General features: G+C 46.9%; 2 protein-coding genes across 9 annotated transcripts in view; one reads left to right on the forward strand and one right to left on the reverse strand.

The window, feature by feature from the left end:
* Positions 1-16,417, reverse strand: part of CYP21A2 (cytochrome P450 family 21 subfamily A member 2) — a 194,576-nt gene that overhangs the window by 50,950 nt on the left and 127,209 nt on the right. The gene's annotated exons all lie outside the window — the stretch shown is intronic.
* The window catches only part of TNXB (tenascin XB), a 121,159-nt gene continuing 105,928 nt past the window's right edge, over positions 1,187-16,417 (forward strand). For 3 of the 8 annotated variants that reach the window (XM_083600262.1, XM_083600264.1, XM_083600263.1), the window contains exon 1: positions 1,187-2,170. The gene's annotated coding sequence lies outside the window, so the exon portion shown is untranslated. The remainder of the gene's footprint in view (positions 2,171-16,417) is intronic. The other 5 variants (XM_083600268.1, XM_083600265.1, XM_083600267.1 and 2 more) reach the window with 3 other exon arrangements.

A 16,417-nucleotide genomic window follows, 5' to 3' on the forward strand; every position in this document is an offset into this window, starting at 1 on the left:
TTCTTCTTTTGCTGGGACTTCTTTGCATTTTGGGGCAAGTAATATTATCGCCACTGTAGTTGCATACATGAATATATTTTTATACAGTTTGAGTAGTTCTGTCCCTAGAATTCCCAAAAGGAAAGCTTCTGGCTTCTTCTTTTTACAACATATTTATTTTTAAACATCTTTATTTTCTTTTAAACATCTTTTCCAATTCATTATATATCATTTCCCAGTAAGCTTTAACCTTACTACAAGACCACTACGTATGATAAAAACGGGAAGGTGCTTTAGCCTATACATGTAGTTGTTTCAATGGCTTTAAAATGGAGATTGAAGGAACAAAAAATGATTTTCTTGATTTTCCAGGTCTTTGGGGTTCACAGCACCTACGTAGGAAGGAATTGTCTAGAACAGATAGATGCTGGCAACGTAACACGGATGATGCCTCTTTCTGAAAGTGGATCCTGCAAACATTTTTGATCGCATAGAGACTAATAGAGGTAAAGGAACCCCTGACCATTAGGTCCAGTTGCGGACGACTCTGGGGTTGGGGTGCTCATCTCACTTTACTGGCCGAGGGAGCCAGCATACATTCATGTGGCCAGCATGACTAAGTCACTTCTGGCAAACCAGAGCAGTGCAGGGAAACACTGTTTACCTTCCCACTGGAGCGGTACCTGTTTATCTACTTGTACTGGTGTGTTTTTGAACTGCTAGGTTGGCATGAGCTGGGACCGAGGAACGGGAGCTTACTCTGTCGCAGGGATTCGAACCACCGACCTTCTGATCGGCAAGCCCTAGGCTCTATGGTTTAGACCACAGCACCACCCGCTGTACTAATACTAAAATACTAATACTAATACTAATACTAATACTAATACTAATACTAAATACTGTACTTCAAAGCTAGGAGGATAAAAACCCACCACCCACTACGCAAGTGTTAAATCACACTTTCGAGTTCACCCCCCCCCCCATCACTTCCCCTATTATAAAAGTCTGCCGGGGGCAGCAAAGTTGCTGAGCAAGATCTTCAAATCAACTATAATTAAGCAACCTGAATTTGCCAGTATGTGACTGAATCCCAACCCCAAATAATGACCATCTGAGAACTCCCTGGGAGTCTTTTTTTCAGCTGAAGAAACCACAAAGATCTGATTATTAATAAATCCGAGGAATGTGCACCTACATCTATTTAATTGTGTATACATGGAACGGGAAGCTGTGTTTTGTGGAGCAGTGAATCTGCGGAATTCACTGTCACAAGAATTCACTGCTAAGTCACCAACTTTAGAAGGCTGTAAGGGGTGTGGGTGTGTGCTAGACAAATTCACAGAGGATAAGACTATCAGTGGCTTCTAGCCAAGATGGCTATGTCCTGTCTCCACTGCTGGATACCAGTCGCTGTTGGAGGTCACAAGTTGGAAAAGCAGCACAAGTCCTACTTGCAGGGTTTCCCACTGAAGCATCCGCTTGGCCACTGTGAGAACAGGTTGCCTGACTAGGTGAGTTGCTGACCTGGTCCTTACATTTGTAGATCATGCCAGTTGCGTGACAGTCTGCACAGGGGATCTCCTTTTACGTGGAAGCAACAGCTCTGTAGGAGAGAGTGCTTGCGTGTGAAGCAGCTTTTAGTTTATGGTGTGTGGAGCCACAACAAGGAGAGAGACAGAGAGAGAGAGAGAGAGAGACAGACAGAGATGGTTCCAGGGGAAAGGATCAATGGATGGAGGCCACATATCACACAGAGAGAAAGAGGGCAGCAAAGTGAAAAGAGATGTGTGTGCGGGAGGGAGAAAGTTTAACATAGATATGAACAAGTGTGTTGGAACAGGAGGACTATGGAGTGATCTGAATCTCTGTGCCAAGATGGTTATCAGAGATTCCCTTATGATCTCATGGCGTTTTGTGTCTGACTGCCTCCGATTCCAAACCAAGCAGAAGCAAAGGAGTGAATGGGTCTATGTGTGTGTGTTTGTGTGTGAGTGTGAGTGAGTGATGCACATATGCTCGCTCACACCCCAGTGCTGTACTGAGCCAGGAAATCCAAAGGCCAACACATTCGCCTCCTCTCTCTCTCTCTCTCCAGGGCAGGAGAAAGAGTCGCGCAGAGAGAGGGAGCGAAGCAGAGAGAGGCAGCAGACGAGTGGAGCTCTTTGCAGCCCGAGCATCAAACTTTTTGCAAGTAAGGAGGGGATTCCCTGTGGGGCAGCTGAAGCAGGGGAAGTCCTGGGGGAAGTGGTGTTGTGTGCTAAAGATGCCCTGCAGAGCATCTGAGTTTTGAAAAAATATTTGGGATTTCCTGAAAGGATCCCCGAGCAGCTCCAGTGATAAAGGAAAGCATTGTTTTGCTGATGGGAAAGTTGAGTTTTTAAGGACATGTCATGGTAACAAGAGACTGACAGGCTGGGGAGAGAAGGGAGCAGGTAAGAAAGTTTGATGCTGATAGACAGATGTTCGCTATCCTAGGTAAATGTATCCAAACAGTAATTTGGTGCAGATGAATGGGAGTGAGATGGGAGAGAGAGAGGGACAGATGAATGGATGGATGGAACGGAAGAGAGATTAAGGGTGGATGAAGGTAGGGAGAGATGAAGCAGTGTTAGAGCAGGCAAGAGAAGGCAGTGCTGTTTGACACAGGGATGAGTTTAACGCACGAGTTTCAAGCCCTCAAGATCTAGTGGCAATCTATAGAGCACAGACAGGTGGCTTTTTAAATAATAAAGTATTGTGCTTACTAAAGTCACGATGGCATTGTGAAGAAAATGTGAATTCATTGACAAAAATAAAAAGTACATCGGCTGAGCATAGCCATTGAAGAAGTATCGCAAAGTGTGAATGAACGGAATGATGCTCTAGAGGGACGAAAGGATAATGAATGGTTGCGTCTTATCTATGAAGCTATAATTCCTCTGGTGTCACTGGGCAGCTTGTGAGAACGTTTCCAGGAATCTGTCTTATCTCTAAAGCTATAATTCCTCCGGTGTAGTCAGGCGGCTTATGAGAACGTTTTCAGAAAACTGTCAAAGGACAGCTCTTTCAGCGAAGAGAGAGCCACGTGGAATTCAAAACCTACTGGGGTAGCCTGTGGGTCTCTGTGTGGATTTCGCAGTAGATTGTCAAGTGGGGTTGACTGCCAGCTGTTCAACAATGGCAGCAACAAGAAAGCCAATTTTCCTGCCTTTGTTGGGTTGATGAAATGGAGAAAAACGGTAACCCAAAGTGGACTTTTGTGTGCACTCAGTTCAGTTCCAGCACTGAACATTAATTCCCAGGTTAACCATGTGCTCAGAGGCAAACAGTTCTTTCACACTATGTCCTTTACACCTGGCCCTTTTGGATAGATCTTGGGCAGCCTTCGCCCACCTGGTGCCCTCCAGATGTTTTGGACTACAACTCCCATCAGCTCCAGCCAGTGATGGGAATTGTAGTCCAAAAGCACTGTAATCCAAAGCATATGCTGGCTGGGGCACCTGGAGGGCAAAGGCTGAATCTTGGGGTTCAAGTGAGTAGTGTGTGTGTGTGAATCTGTCCATTTAATTTCTGTAATTTTGTATTTTTCCAATTAGAAGTTCAGTTCTCTATATTTCCACCTCAGTTTGCTGCTATTAATATTTTTATAGCAAGTCCTCAGGAAAATTCAGCAGCATTTCTCCCCGTAATACACATTTTTAAGCAGAATTGTCTATGCAAGCATTTTCCCCCAAACGTTCTTCATTTTGGTATGTTATTTTCACAGTTATATGCAGTTTTATGCATGCTTTACCCCAGCACGTGTATTTCTGTATGCATTTATTGGCTGGAAGGACTGCACTGCAAAGTTCAGAGAACTGTGAATTCTGAAGGATGGTTGGGTTTTGTCTTGGAAAGCGTGGATTGGGTATCTCTACCTTTTTACATGAAGTAAATCAGATTTCTCTCCCATTCCTACTAGTGAGAGAAGCCAGCTCTGACAAGTCTGAAGTCTGCCCTAGATATCAGATGCTTGTGTGTGTGTGTTTGTAGACATTGGGGCTGTCTCCTGTCTGAAACCCTGGACAGCTGCTGCCAGTCAGTGTACACAATACTGAGTTAGATGGGCCAGAGGTCCGACAGCATAAGGCAGCTTCTCATGTTCCTTGTCTAGAAAGGACCTTAGCTCAGTGGTTAGAGCATCTGCCTAACATGCAGAAGATCCCAGGCTCAACTCCCACCATCTTCAGGGAGGTCTAGGAAAGTCTCCCTGTTTGAAACCTGGTGAGCTACTTCCTATCAGTGCGGCTTAGATGGACCAGTGTAGAAGGCCATTATTCTACATTCCTATCAGTTTCAAGGAAGGGTAATTTTCCAGAGCAGTAGACATCTCAGTCCGTTGCAGCAAAACCAACAAAGAGTCTTGTGGCACCTTGAAGACTCACAGATGTGGCCTTTGTGGTCCAAGCTCCAGCTCACCCATCTCATGGAATGTGACCCTGTGTTGCAGACATTTAAGAGGAGGGCGAAAGCAACGAGAAGGGGCAGAGGTAACTGGATGTACTGAAGCATAGATAGCAAGGTGGGTGAAGGATAAAGGCTGGGATAAAAGATTCAAAAGAGGATGGGGCTCCTGCTCCTTTAAGAGGGAAACTCAGCAGGTATGCCACTATTAAAGATGCAGGAATCTTTTGCATCTGGTGTCCCTAAGAGCAAACTATTGTTTGGGGCACAGAACTGGGTAGACTGAGAGTGTGTGTGTGGGGTATATTTATACAATCACCTAAGAGGACATAAAAGTTAAGAGAGGAAGAGAAGGAAGAAGATGTAAGGGAAAGGAAGATATCGCCGAAGAAGTTAAATGATGCCTAGTTAGATGGAATCATAGGTCTCGATCCAATGCTAGTAGACTCATTTATTTTAATGGGCACAACTAATTCATTATTTCATTGGGTCTACTTTGAGTAGGACTCAGTTGGACACCACCCAAATATCATCTAGTCCAACTCCTCTGCTGATGCAATAAATCTACTGGTAGGCTGGCCACCAAGGTTCTCTGAAAGAAGGAGAGTCTTTGTCTCCTTCCAAGTCCATCTCTGTTCCAGAGTTGAATGACTTACGTTGTCAGGACATTCTTTCCAAAGTTCAGTCAAAAACCTGTTTATTGTTGTTTGAACCAGTTGTTTGGGGCGACTGGAAACAGATCTGCCTCATCAGAGAACTTGATGCTAGATTTATGGCACAAAACGATGTGGTTGCAGGCTTTTTAGGGTTTTTAAAAGTCAATTCCAGGGGCGCAGGTGTTGCTGTGGGTTAAACCACAGAGCCTAGGACTTGTCATTTAGAAGGTCGGCGGTTCGAATCCCCGCGACGGGGTGAGCTCCCCTTGCTCGGTCCCTGCTCCTGCCAACCTAGCAGTTCGAAAGCGTGTCCAAGTGCAAGTAGATAAATAGATACCACTCTGGCGGGAAGGTAAACAGCATTTCCGTGCACTGCTCTGGTTCACCAGAAGCGGCTTAGTCATGCTGGCTACATGACCCAGAAGCTGTACGCCGGCTCCCTCGGCCAATAAAACGAGATGAGCGCCGCAACCCCAGAGTCGGCCACGACTGGACCTAATGGTCAGGGGTCCCCTTACCTTTAAAGTCAATTCCATCAAGTGGTGGACTGTCTACCAGCTCATGGGAGAAATGCAGGCTGAGAAATGCACACATGAAGCAGTCCTAGCCAGAAAACTGGAAGAGGACTGGACGACCCTTTACTGATTCCATTTATTTCCTTATATCTCTAGCCTGCCTGCCCGAGGGGGCTTTTGCATGGTTCTCAAGCCCATCCATGCACTGACCAGACCTCCTTAGCTTCAGCAAGGCAGTGGCCTCACCTGCCTTCAGCATGGGCTCCCTAACTATAGCAAACTCCTGCGGTGCTTTGACATCTGCAATGGTTGGCATCCATTTGGGCTGGTAGGGTGAAAAGAAGGGAGCTCAACAGTAGAGGGAGCCAGAACCAACAGCAAGCAGAGGCAACCAATGCTAGTCTTGCCCCCTCCCTCCTCCCTGCTGATACCAATGCTAACAACAACAATCTTATTATTTCTACCCCTCTCATCTGGGTGGGTTGCCCCACCCGCTCTGGGAAAGACTAAGGGGGAGGCTGGTTGTAAGAAAGAAGGCAGGGAGGTGGGCCTGATTGCAGGCAGAATGAGGCTGGTGGGGCAATTCCCCCTTCGCCTTAATGGACTGTTCCATATGCCTCCATTTTGATACTGCTGCAGCCTTCCAGTAGAGCCTGGTTCACATCACTCCACCTCGGAGTCCAGGGACACTCTGATAAGGTGATGGTGATCGGGTGTTGTGCAGGATGTGCTGCTATACCAGGAGAAGGGGACCGCAAGCCCCAAGGGAAGGATATGGCCTTCCAAGACTCTCTGTCCAGACCTTGGGACTCTTCCCCAGGCCAGAGCCTTCACGGACTCTTCTCCTTGAGTGCTTTTGCTTAGACAAGACATGCCCTTGACTCGCGATCATGCCTCTTGCTTGCCTGGAGAGGGGAAAAAATGGATGGATTTTGGCAAGTAGGAGAGGATATAGTAAACTTAATTTATCCCTTCAGTCTCACGTGAGTGAGGTTTAGAGCTTTAGCTGCTCTGAGTTAAAATATTACAGGAATGAAAACAGACTTGAAAGTAGGCTGCTTAGCCTTAAATATACTTAAATATGCCCCTGCCATTTGGGATTCACCCTCTTTCCCTCCTACAAAAATAATCAGATGACAGACTGCGCAGTAAGCACAAGAAAATATGTTTACTCACATGTAAGTCTTGCCAGGATTCAGCACTGTGAAGAATACGAGGCCAGCAGTGATACTTACAAGTTGCTTTCTACATACTAAAAGTACTAAGATGGTGTTTGCTCTTGGGAGAGAGCAAATGACACATTGATTTCCATCAGCAGGTAAATGAAAAAAGAGCACGATAGAGGCGAGGAGGAAATAGTAAGCATAAAAATCATTTGCCTAAGGGATATGATACCACAGATATCCTCTCTGGCAATTCAGCTCTCTGTGAGCCTTAACCCCTTTATACACTTGTACAGTAAACATAAATTGTCATTTTGGCTGCAGATTTTTTTCCCACAGGATGGAGAGGTGTTGCCTGTGTTTGGAGAACCCTCTGGCTTTTGTGTTGTTGAGATATAGCCAAAGAGTGACATCCTCTGCTCCATCTGCTTTTCCCTCTGTCCCTTCCCTCTACTGAAATGCAGGCTCTGGGAGATTGTGCAGAAGGACATGTGCCTTTGGGGCCCTTCTTCCCTCTGTGTTGTTATACCTTTGGTCTGATCCAGCAATTCAGTTCTTTTCCCCATGGTAGTGGTGGCTGGTAGCAATTGGGACTGATAGGGTGGAAGGCAGGGAGGCTGACAGCAGGTGGCGCCAGAGCCAATGAGAGGCAGAGCCAGCCCATTCTAGTTCTGTCTCCATCCAAATCACTTCTGAGAGCGAAACTGAGACTAAGGGGTGGAGCATTTGATGCTCATTGGATGGCTCTGAGCAAATTGCTCGACCTAACCTTCTTCAGAGGACAGAAACATAGGGAGCTGCCTTATACCAAGTCAAGTGGTCCATCTAACTCAGTGTTTCTGAACAGACAGGCAGATTATTTATTGGGTTTCGGCCAGCAGGGCCTTTCCTTAGATAGATCAGATAGGTCTGACTCTCCATAAGGGCGCTTCCTGTATTCCTGTGTAAAACTGTCATAGCAAAAAGTCACAGCAGCAGTAGATGATGATGATGATGATGATGATAGCACAGACGTCCCTGAACTAGCAAAGGGAATTAACATATGAGAGGAGAGGTTCTCAAGAGAAGACATTTGAATCATAGAACTATAGTCTGAAGGGACCCAAAGAGTCATATAATCCAACCTGCCACGTTGTCGGAACCACAGCTAAGTAACCCCTGACATTCGACCTCTGTTTAAAAACCTCCAAGAGAGTCCAGTCCGTTCCACTGTCATACAGCTCTTACCATCAACCTGGTTTTGTCTGCAGAAAAGCAGTTCTTTCTTTTTTAAATTTTTATTAACAATTTCAACATAACAAATTATCAAAGCAAATCATCTTCATTATTTCCCCCCATTTCCCCCCTCCCCTCTAAGACTTCCCTCAGCTCCTCTCTCTGATTTCTCAACCTATATTAACTTCTGCAGATTGTAAAATTTTACACATCCTTATATTATCTGTCTACTATGTTAACCCTCAATAAATTCATGTATGTTTATTCAAAACCTGCCAAGGAGTCCAGCTCATTTTGTTGTCTTTTTAAATAATTTGTGAAAAGCTCCCAGGAAAAGCAGTATTTTCTAACTAAGTGAAGATGTACTTGAAGGAACACTGAAGAAGTGTGCATGCACACGAAAGCTTATACCAGAACAAACTTAGTTGGTCTGTAAGGTGCTACTAGACAATGTATTATTATTATTACTATTATTATTATTATTATTATTATTTCAACTGCGTCAGACCAACACGGCTACCTACCTGAATCTAGAATTGAAGGAACCCTGTTTAGGGTATTGTGTTAGGAATTCTGTTACTCACTGGAGGCCTTCATGTGCATGAGAGCATAAGAATAGTCCTGCTGGATCAGGCCAGCAGCACGTTCAGTCCAGCCCCCTGTTCTCACAGTGGCTGTTCTCACAGATATTCATGGGATGCCCAATGGCAGGAATTGAGCACAATGTTACTCTGGTCTCCCTTCCTGCAGTTTCAAGCAACTGGTATTCAGAAGCATGCAAAGGATGTGAGTCCGCCCCAGATGTTGCTGGACTTCATCTCCCATCAGAACCAACAGCCAGCATGACCAAGGGTCAGGGGGGGGCGGGAGGTCTTGTCCCAGCAACATCTTGGGGGGACAGCGGTACAGATTTGCCACCCCTGCTTTCAACTGTGTCACTGATTCACCTGAATCCATGTTGCTTATGCGAGATCCACACAATGTTGTTGTTGTTGTTTAGTCGTTTAGTTGTGTCTGACTCTTTGTGACCCCATGGACCAGAGCACGCCAGGCACTCCTGTCTTCCACTGCCTCCCGCAGTTTGGTCAAACTCATGCTAGTAGCTTCAAGAACACTGTCCAACCATCTCGTCCTCTGTCGTCCCCTTCTCCTTGTGCCCTCCATCTTTCCCAACATCATGGTCTTTTCCAGGGAGTCTTCTCTTCTCATGAGGTGGCCAAAGTATTGGAGCCTCAGCTTCAGGATCTGTCCTTCCAGTGAGCACTCAGGGCTGATTTCCTTAAGAATGGATGGGTTTGATCTTCTTGCAGTCCATGGGACTCTCAAGAGTCTCCTCCAGCACCATAATTCAAAAGCATCAATTCTTTGTCGATCAGCCTTCTTTATAGTCCAGCTCTCACTTCCATACATCACTACTGGGATCCACACAATATGTGATGTGTTTATTGTCTGGTCCATAAAGTGTGCATTTTGGGGGGCGGGGGGTGGAACTCTTTAATGGGAGTCATTAATGGGCAGAACTTCATCCAGCTTTAGTCTCTTAGACTCTGTCCTAGGTTGGAATCCTTCCACTTGCTCCTGAATCATGTTGAAGGGCAAGCTGTCATTATGGTCAAATCACGGCGCCGGTGAATGAATGAAGCCGGTGGTTCCATCCTAGCTGGATCGTTGCTGTTTGACTCTTCGCTGGAAGATACTTTTCAGATTTTGTCTTTCCTGTGCTGCCAGGGTTTGAAAGTTGTGTCATCTTCAGTGTAGCCTGACTGGTTCAGGTAAAGGCACTAGGATAAGGACCTGTGATGGGGGAACCTGTGCAGCCCTCCATATTTGTCCCTTGCAGGAGGCCACCAACATGGAGGGCTCTAAAAGAGAATTGGGTGAACATAATGGAGGAGGGGAAGACTCTTGATGGCTACTAGCCAGGGTGGCTTTGCTCTGATGGTCAGAGGCTTCTGAAGACCAGCTTCTGGAAGCCACAGGAGAGGAGAGTTCAATTGTCCTCAGGTTCTCCATAGGCATCTGTTTGACAGTGGAACGGTCTCCCTCAGGAGGTGGCGGACTCTCCTTCCATGGAGGTTCATAAGCAGAGGTTGGACGGCCATCTGTCCTAGACGCTTTAGCTGAGATTCCTGCATTGCAAGGGGTTGGACTAGATGACCCCCAGGGTCCCTTCCACCTCTGCCATTCTATGATTCTGCGATCTGGGTGGCCACTGTGAGAACAGGAAGCTGGATTGGAGGGGCCATTGCCCCGGCAGAGCTCATCCTTACACGCTTTAAAAGCTGTTTAGAGAGATTGAAGTTGGCTTGGCTTAGACGGACTTGCTCCCTGAGGCAGAGTGATGGCCTGGACCCAATGTTTACACAGAAGTAAGCTCCAGCGGATTCAACTATGCTTATTCCCAGTTAAGCCGTGTCCAAGATATTGCAGTAATGAGGTTCTTTCCCATCGCCGTGAGCCATCAGTGGGGAAGGAGGGCTGGGACAGGCTTCTCCTTTGCCCTTTCCTTGTTTCTTTTTAAAGAAGATTACGAAGTTCTTTGAGGCAGGATTCCTGTTGTTCCAGGACCTGCAGGAGAAGCCCAGGAGACGCATTCCGACCCGATGATCCCGTGCAAAACAAAGGGCAGGGAAGCTTCCTTAGCCCAATGCAGAAAACCTTCAGGCATGGAGTGGGGCCATGCTGTGGGTGGGCGGAGCCAGATGCAAAAGTGGGCAGGGCAACGGATGCAACTGTTTTGCTGCTGTGCAGAAGATGACACCCTAGCCATGCAAAGGTCAGGGGTTTCCACACAGACAAACCACATTGCACCTCTCCAACCAGGCAAGAAGTTCAAGGGCACATTCCAGGACTAGAGTGGGGTGTGGCTTGCGGTGTAGTGGCTAGAGAAGAAGAAGAAGAGTTTGGATTTGATATCCCGCTTTATCACTACCCTAAGGAGTCTCAAGGGGATGCGGGTGGTGCTGTGGGTTAAACCACAGAACCTAGGACTTGCTGATCAGAAGAGCGGCAGTTTGAATCCCCGCGACGGGGCGAGCTCCCGTTGCTCGGTCCCTGCTCCTGCCAACCTAGCAGTTCGAAAGCACATCAAAGTGCACGTAGATAAATAGGTACCGCTCTGGCGGGAAGGTAAACAGCGTTTCCGTGCGCTGCTCTGGTTCGCCAGAAGCAGCATAGTCATGCTGGCCACATGACCCAGAAGCTAGACGCCGGCTCCCTCGGCCAATAAAGTGAGATGAGCGGCGCAACCCCAGAGTCGGTCATGACTGGACCCAATGGTCAGGGATCCCTTTACCTTTTTAAGGAGCTCAAAGCGGCTAACATTCTCCTTTCCCTTCCTCCCCCACAACAAACACTCTGTGCGGTGAGTGAGGCTGAGAGACTTCAGAGAAGTGTGACTAGCCCAAGGTCACCCAGCAGCTGCATGTGGAGGAGCGGAGACGCAAACCCGGTTCACCAGATTATGAGTCCACTGCTCTTAACCACAACACCACACTGTAGTGTTGGACTATGAAGCGGGAGACCAGGGTTCGAATCCCCGCTCTGCCATGCAGCTCACCTGACCAGACACTGCCTCCCAGGCCAAACTACCTCAAATAGAGGCAAGCTGCGGAACTGCCAGAGGTGCCAACATCCTCACGTACTTCCCTAACATGGCCGGCCCACCCATGAGACAAGGTGAGGTGACTGCCTCAGGCGGCAGCAAATCCTGATGTAGATTTTTTTATTCACCGCTAGTCACTGGTGTAGATCTTCACTCACCCCTTCTTCCCTGGTGGGGAAATGAGGGGTGCCGTTTTGCAGTTAGCGCCAGGTGCCAAAATGTCTGGGGTCAGCCCTGCTCCCTGAGCTGTGTAAAGGTCTAGGGGGAAAAGATCCAGCCTGTGCCTCTATTTTTGGAGGAGGAACATGGAGGCAGCTCCAACATGGACTGGGAGACCTCCCCTGGTCTCCATCCGCTTGCCGAGGGCGCAAACAGAGAACGTTGCAAAAGCAAGGCTGAGCTGGGGTGGTGCTCGGCAGAGGAGCCGTGGGGGGGGCATGATTTGTCATGGGTAGCCGATAACCTTGCACAGAATGAGATGCAGATGCTGCCAAGCCTTGCCCAGAAAAGCGGCCAAGAAAGGTTCTAACATAAATAGAAGATATGCAAAAGGAAGTACCATGATTAAAGAGGGGCGTGTGCCTGCCAGTTTATCTCCAAACGGGAAACTCCAAGGAACACAGTCAGCTAAGATGAGAAGGGTTCAAACAGAGCTTAGCTGGAGCCGGGAGTTGCAGTTGTGGTGGTGTTTGCGTTATCCTCCTGGATTGTCGTTTCGGGGCCAGGAGGTTGTGAATAAGCATGTGCAGAGTATGTTTCTTTCCCGCTGAATAATTCCATCCTTGTTCAGCTGAAGTCAAAAGAGCAGAATGTTGGGGAAAGGAGAGCACCTCTGAGCACATGCAGAGCATGAAATGGCTCCATCCTAGGCATTTCTGCTCAGAACTAAGTCTCATTTAGCTCAAAACAAACAAACAAAAAATTTCCTTCCAGTAGCACCTTAAAGACCAACTAAGTTAGTTCTTGGTATGAGCTTTCGTGTGCATGCACACTTCTTCAGATACACATCTGAAAGCTCATACCAAGAACTAACTTAGTTGGTCTTTAAGGTGCTACTGGAAGGAAAAAAATTTTTTTGTTTTGACTATGGCAGACCAACACGGCTACCTATCTGTAACTGAATCATTTAGCTCAGTGAGACTTTGGGGTATATGTTTTAAAGCAGATGACAAGACAGTGTGAAAGCATGGCTGCAAATTCCTATGTGAAGTCCAGAAGCCTTTGCTTTTGATATAAGAGGAGAACATGCTAGCAGACGGGACATAGGTTGTTTGGGGTCAACGCAAAGGATATTTGGCAAGGACCATGGGTGGTTCTTGTTTCCTATTCTAAACACAAGCGTTTCCTTCGCTCAGGCCCACCCTACAACCGCTCCCTCTCCTCTGAAGGCCTTTCCCCTTTTGATCCCAGCATGCATCTTGCTGCCTATTGTTTCCACTCTGTACTGAAGAAAAGGACTTTTGTGCATGCTCAGGTGCCCTCTTTCTACAATTCTCTATATTCTTACACTCTATAGCTCCAAATGCAGGCAAGAGAAGTGGGTTCTGGGGGTGGCCCTTGCCAATGATCTCTAGGCCCCCACTTTCATGGGATTGCTGGAAATGGCAGTGCCAGGGAGTGTCTGACCAAGAAGTCTGTCAGTTTCAGTTTGTCTCAGTTTCTAATTTTTCCAATGTTAAGTTCATTTCTCCACATTTCCACATCAGTTTGTGATTTATTCGTTAGTTTAAAAAGGCTTCATGATAGTGCAATTTTTTCCTTTCCCCCCCTCTGCAATTTGGCCTAATTCTGTATAACATTTGCACAAACTAATTTCACCAAATACAATGCGTCTTGGTATGTTGTTTTCACTCATATACACATCCTCGCGCATGCATTACCTTGGTATTCATGCATTTTTGTACACATTATTCATTACTTGGCTGGAGACCGGCACTGCAAAATTTGGAGATGAGCCGGTTTCAAAGGAAAGGTGCATCCTGGCTCACTTATTAAGAAAATAATAATAATAATAATAATAATAATAATAATAATAATAATAATAATTTATACCCCGCCAACGTGGCTGGGTTTCCCCAGCCACTCTGGGTGGCTCCCAACATCATCATCATCATCTTCATAAATCTTTTATTTATAACCCGCTCTCCCCAGCCGGACTCAGAGCGGCTAACAATAATAAAAGTAACACAACATTCTAAAATCAATTCATTTTAAAATCAGTTCAAAATCAAATTAATGGCAACCATTGGGCTAGAGTTCTGTTCTATTAATGAATAATAATAATAATAATAATAATAATAATAATAATAATAATAATTTATTTGTACCCTACCCATCTGCCTGGGCTTTCCCAGCCACTCTGGGCGGCTTCCAACAAAGATTTAAAATACAATAAAATGTCACACATTAAAAACTTCCCTGAACAGGCCTGCCTTCAGATGTCTTCTAAATGTCAGGTAGGTGTCAGGTATAATACTGACCCTCCTCTGTAAGTTGATTGTATCTCCAGATTACTTTCCCGCTTGTATCGGCATGCATTTAGTACTGCTGGTTTTACAAAGAAATGAATGGAGCAACTGAAAAGCCACCCTAAGCATCCATGGCTTTGAACCGAGGCTTCGGGACATTTTCACAGCTGATCTGAAAAATCGCTTTAAGTGCCTTCTGGGAGGCTTTAATGACGTGTCGCCTCTGCGGCAGCTGTCTTACATTACCCTGCTAAAGGCTGCCGCTATGCTGAGAGGGCAGGCCGCAGCAAAATGGTTAGAGCATCTCCACTGCATGCAGAAAGTCCCAGGTTCTGCCCGCCTCCAATAGCATCTCTAGGAACAGCTGGTGAAAGGCTCCCTGCTTGAAACCCTGGAGAGCTGCTGCCGGTCAGTGTGTACAATACTGAGCGAGATGGAACCATGGTTCTGACTTGGAATAAGGCAGCTTCCTGTGTACCTTCTAGGAAAAGAGAGCTTTACTGAGCGATTCTTGGAATCTCACTACTGAGCGGGCTGTTATGAGAATAAAACAGGAATACAGTCAAACCTTGGTTGTCTGGATTGGGTGGCTCCTGTGGACCAATCAGACTGCTGCATTCTGGATCCTATTGTTCTAGGACCAATCAGACTGCTGCATTCTGAATCCTATTGTTCTAGGACCAATCAGACTGCTGCATTCTGAATCCAATTGTTCTAGGACCAATCAGACTGCTGCATTCTGAATCCTATTGTTCTAGGACCAATCAGACTGCTGGATTTTGGATCCTATTCAACTCAGTACATAACAATTCCGGAAACCCGTTCGGCTGCAGGAGCTTCCTGCACTCAAGTGGAAGCCGCGTCGGACGTTCGGCTTCCAAAAAATGTTCAAAAACCGGAACACTTACTTCCGGGTTTCCGGCGTTTGGGAGCCGAAACATTCCAAAACGGAAATGTTTAGGAACCAAGGTTTGACTGTAGTGGATAATTCCTCTTTAAGTGTCAGGGGCGGGAGCCTGGAGCAAGCCAGTAATACCTCACATAGGGTCAGTGAATTTAACTATTTAAAGGAACAAACAGCACAGGAGGCCTGGCTGAGAGAGCGCAGCAACTCTTCCCAGTAGGTCTTGTCCCAGTGAGGCAGTTGCGGAAGCTGAAGATCCCCACCTTCCCACAGCTCCTTAAGTCTCCTCCTCCCTGGGTCCTTCCCAAGCAATCTGAGACTCTGTAGATATGTCTCTGCTCCTCCCTCTTCATTCCTTTTCTGGTTCTGTGAGACCAGAGGGGAGGTCCCCTGGCTTCTTCAGGAGCCTGCCTTTTGGTCTCCCTTCTCTCTTTGATTCTGGATTGCCCTCTGCCTTAGCCTCTTCCTGCTCACTAAAGCCTGTTGCCTCTTCCGACCCTCTTCTTCCCAGTCTTCTCCCTCTTCTCCCTCTGACCACTCTCTATTGTCCCACCACCACTCCCTGGGCTCTGACCCTTCTTCCCTTGGGGTTCCCAACCTGGTGCCTTCCACCCCTCCTCTGCATCCAGCCAATTCATGACATCGAGGAAGGTTTGGGATACAGAGAAAATAAGTTTTAGATTTAAATTACAACTGCAAAGCAACCCCCCCCCCCGTTTTTACAGTGTCATGGATGGAAAAATCTTTCAGGTTCTTCCCCTAGCAGATGTGCCAACTCCCTAGGAGCCAGGGCAGTTTTGGCCCACTCCCAAGTATTTTTGAGGGGGTCAAGCCCCCTCAGTATTCAGGGGGTGATCAACACCGCCCCCTGGCTCCTTGCGGCATCACACATGCGATGTCAGGGCATTGTATTATGTCACACACATGACATCATGATGACTCGCAGTGTTGTGCACAAGATGTAATGACACTGTGCGGCGTTGCGCACGGGCCCCCTCAATCCTCTCAAAAAGATGGTGCCTCTGTCCCCTAGCCCAGGCTTCCTCAACCTCGGCCCTCCAGATGTTTTTGGCCTACAACTCCCATGATCCCTAGCTAGCAGGACCAGTGGTCAGGAATGCTGGGAATTGTGGTCTCAAAACATCTGGAGGGCCGAGGTTGAGGAAGCCTGCCCTAGCCTATACTGTCTTGTTTTTCAACCAAATACGTTGTCCTTTTCATTCACAACCTGGAACATTCCAGAAAGCATTAAAAATAGAAAAAGAGGGCCTAGTGCTTGGAGAAGGGGTAGCAAAAGAGCCCTGTACAGTGGTACCTTTGGTTACATATGCTTCAGGTTACATATTGTGGCGTTTGCCTCCTAGGATGCGTCAAGGAAAGGCTTCAAATGGGTGTGATGTGATTGGCCAGTGAGAATGCAAGGGGGGAGTAAAAGATAGAGTGGGAGGTTTTGAAAGTCAGTTGCGGTTTGGGAGTTGGGAGTTGAGGTTT

The sequence above is a fragment of the Podarcis filfolensis genome, assembly GCF_964270895.1.
Source record: "Podarcis filfolensis genome assembly, chromosome: 2".
Classification (NCBI taxonomy): Eukaryota; Metazoa; Chordata; class Lepidosauria; order Squamata; family Lacertidae; genus Podarcis; species Podarcis filfolensis.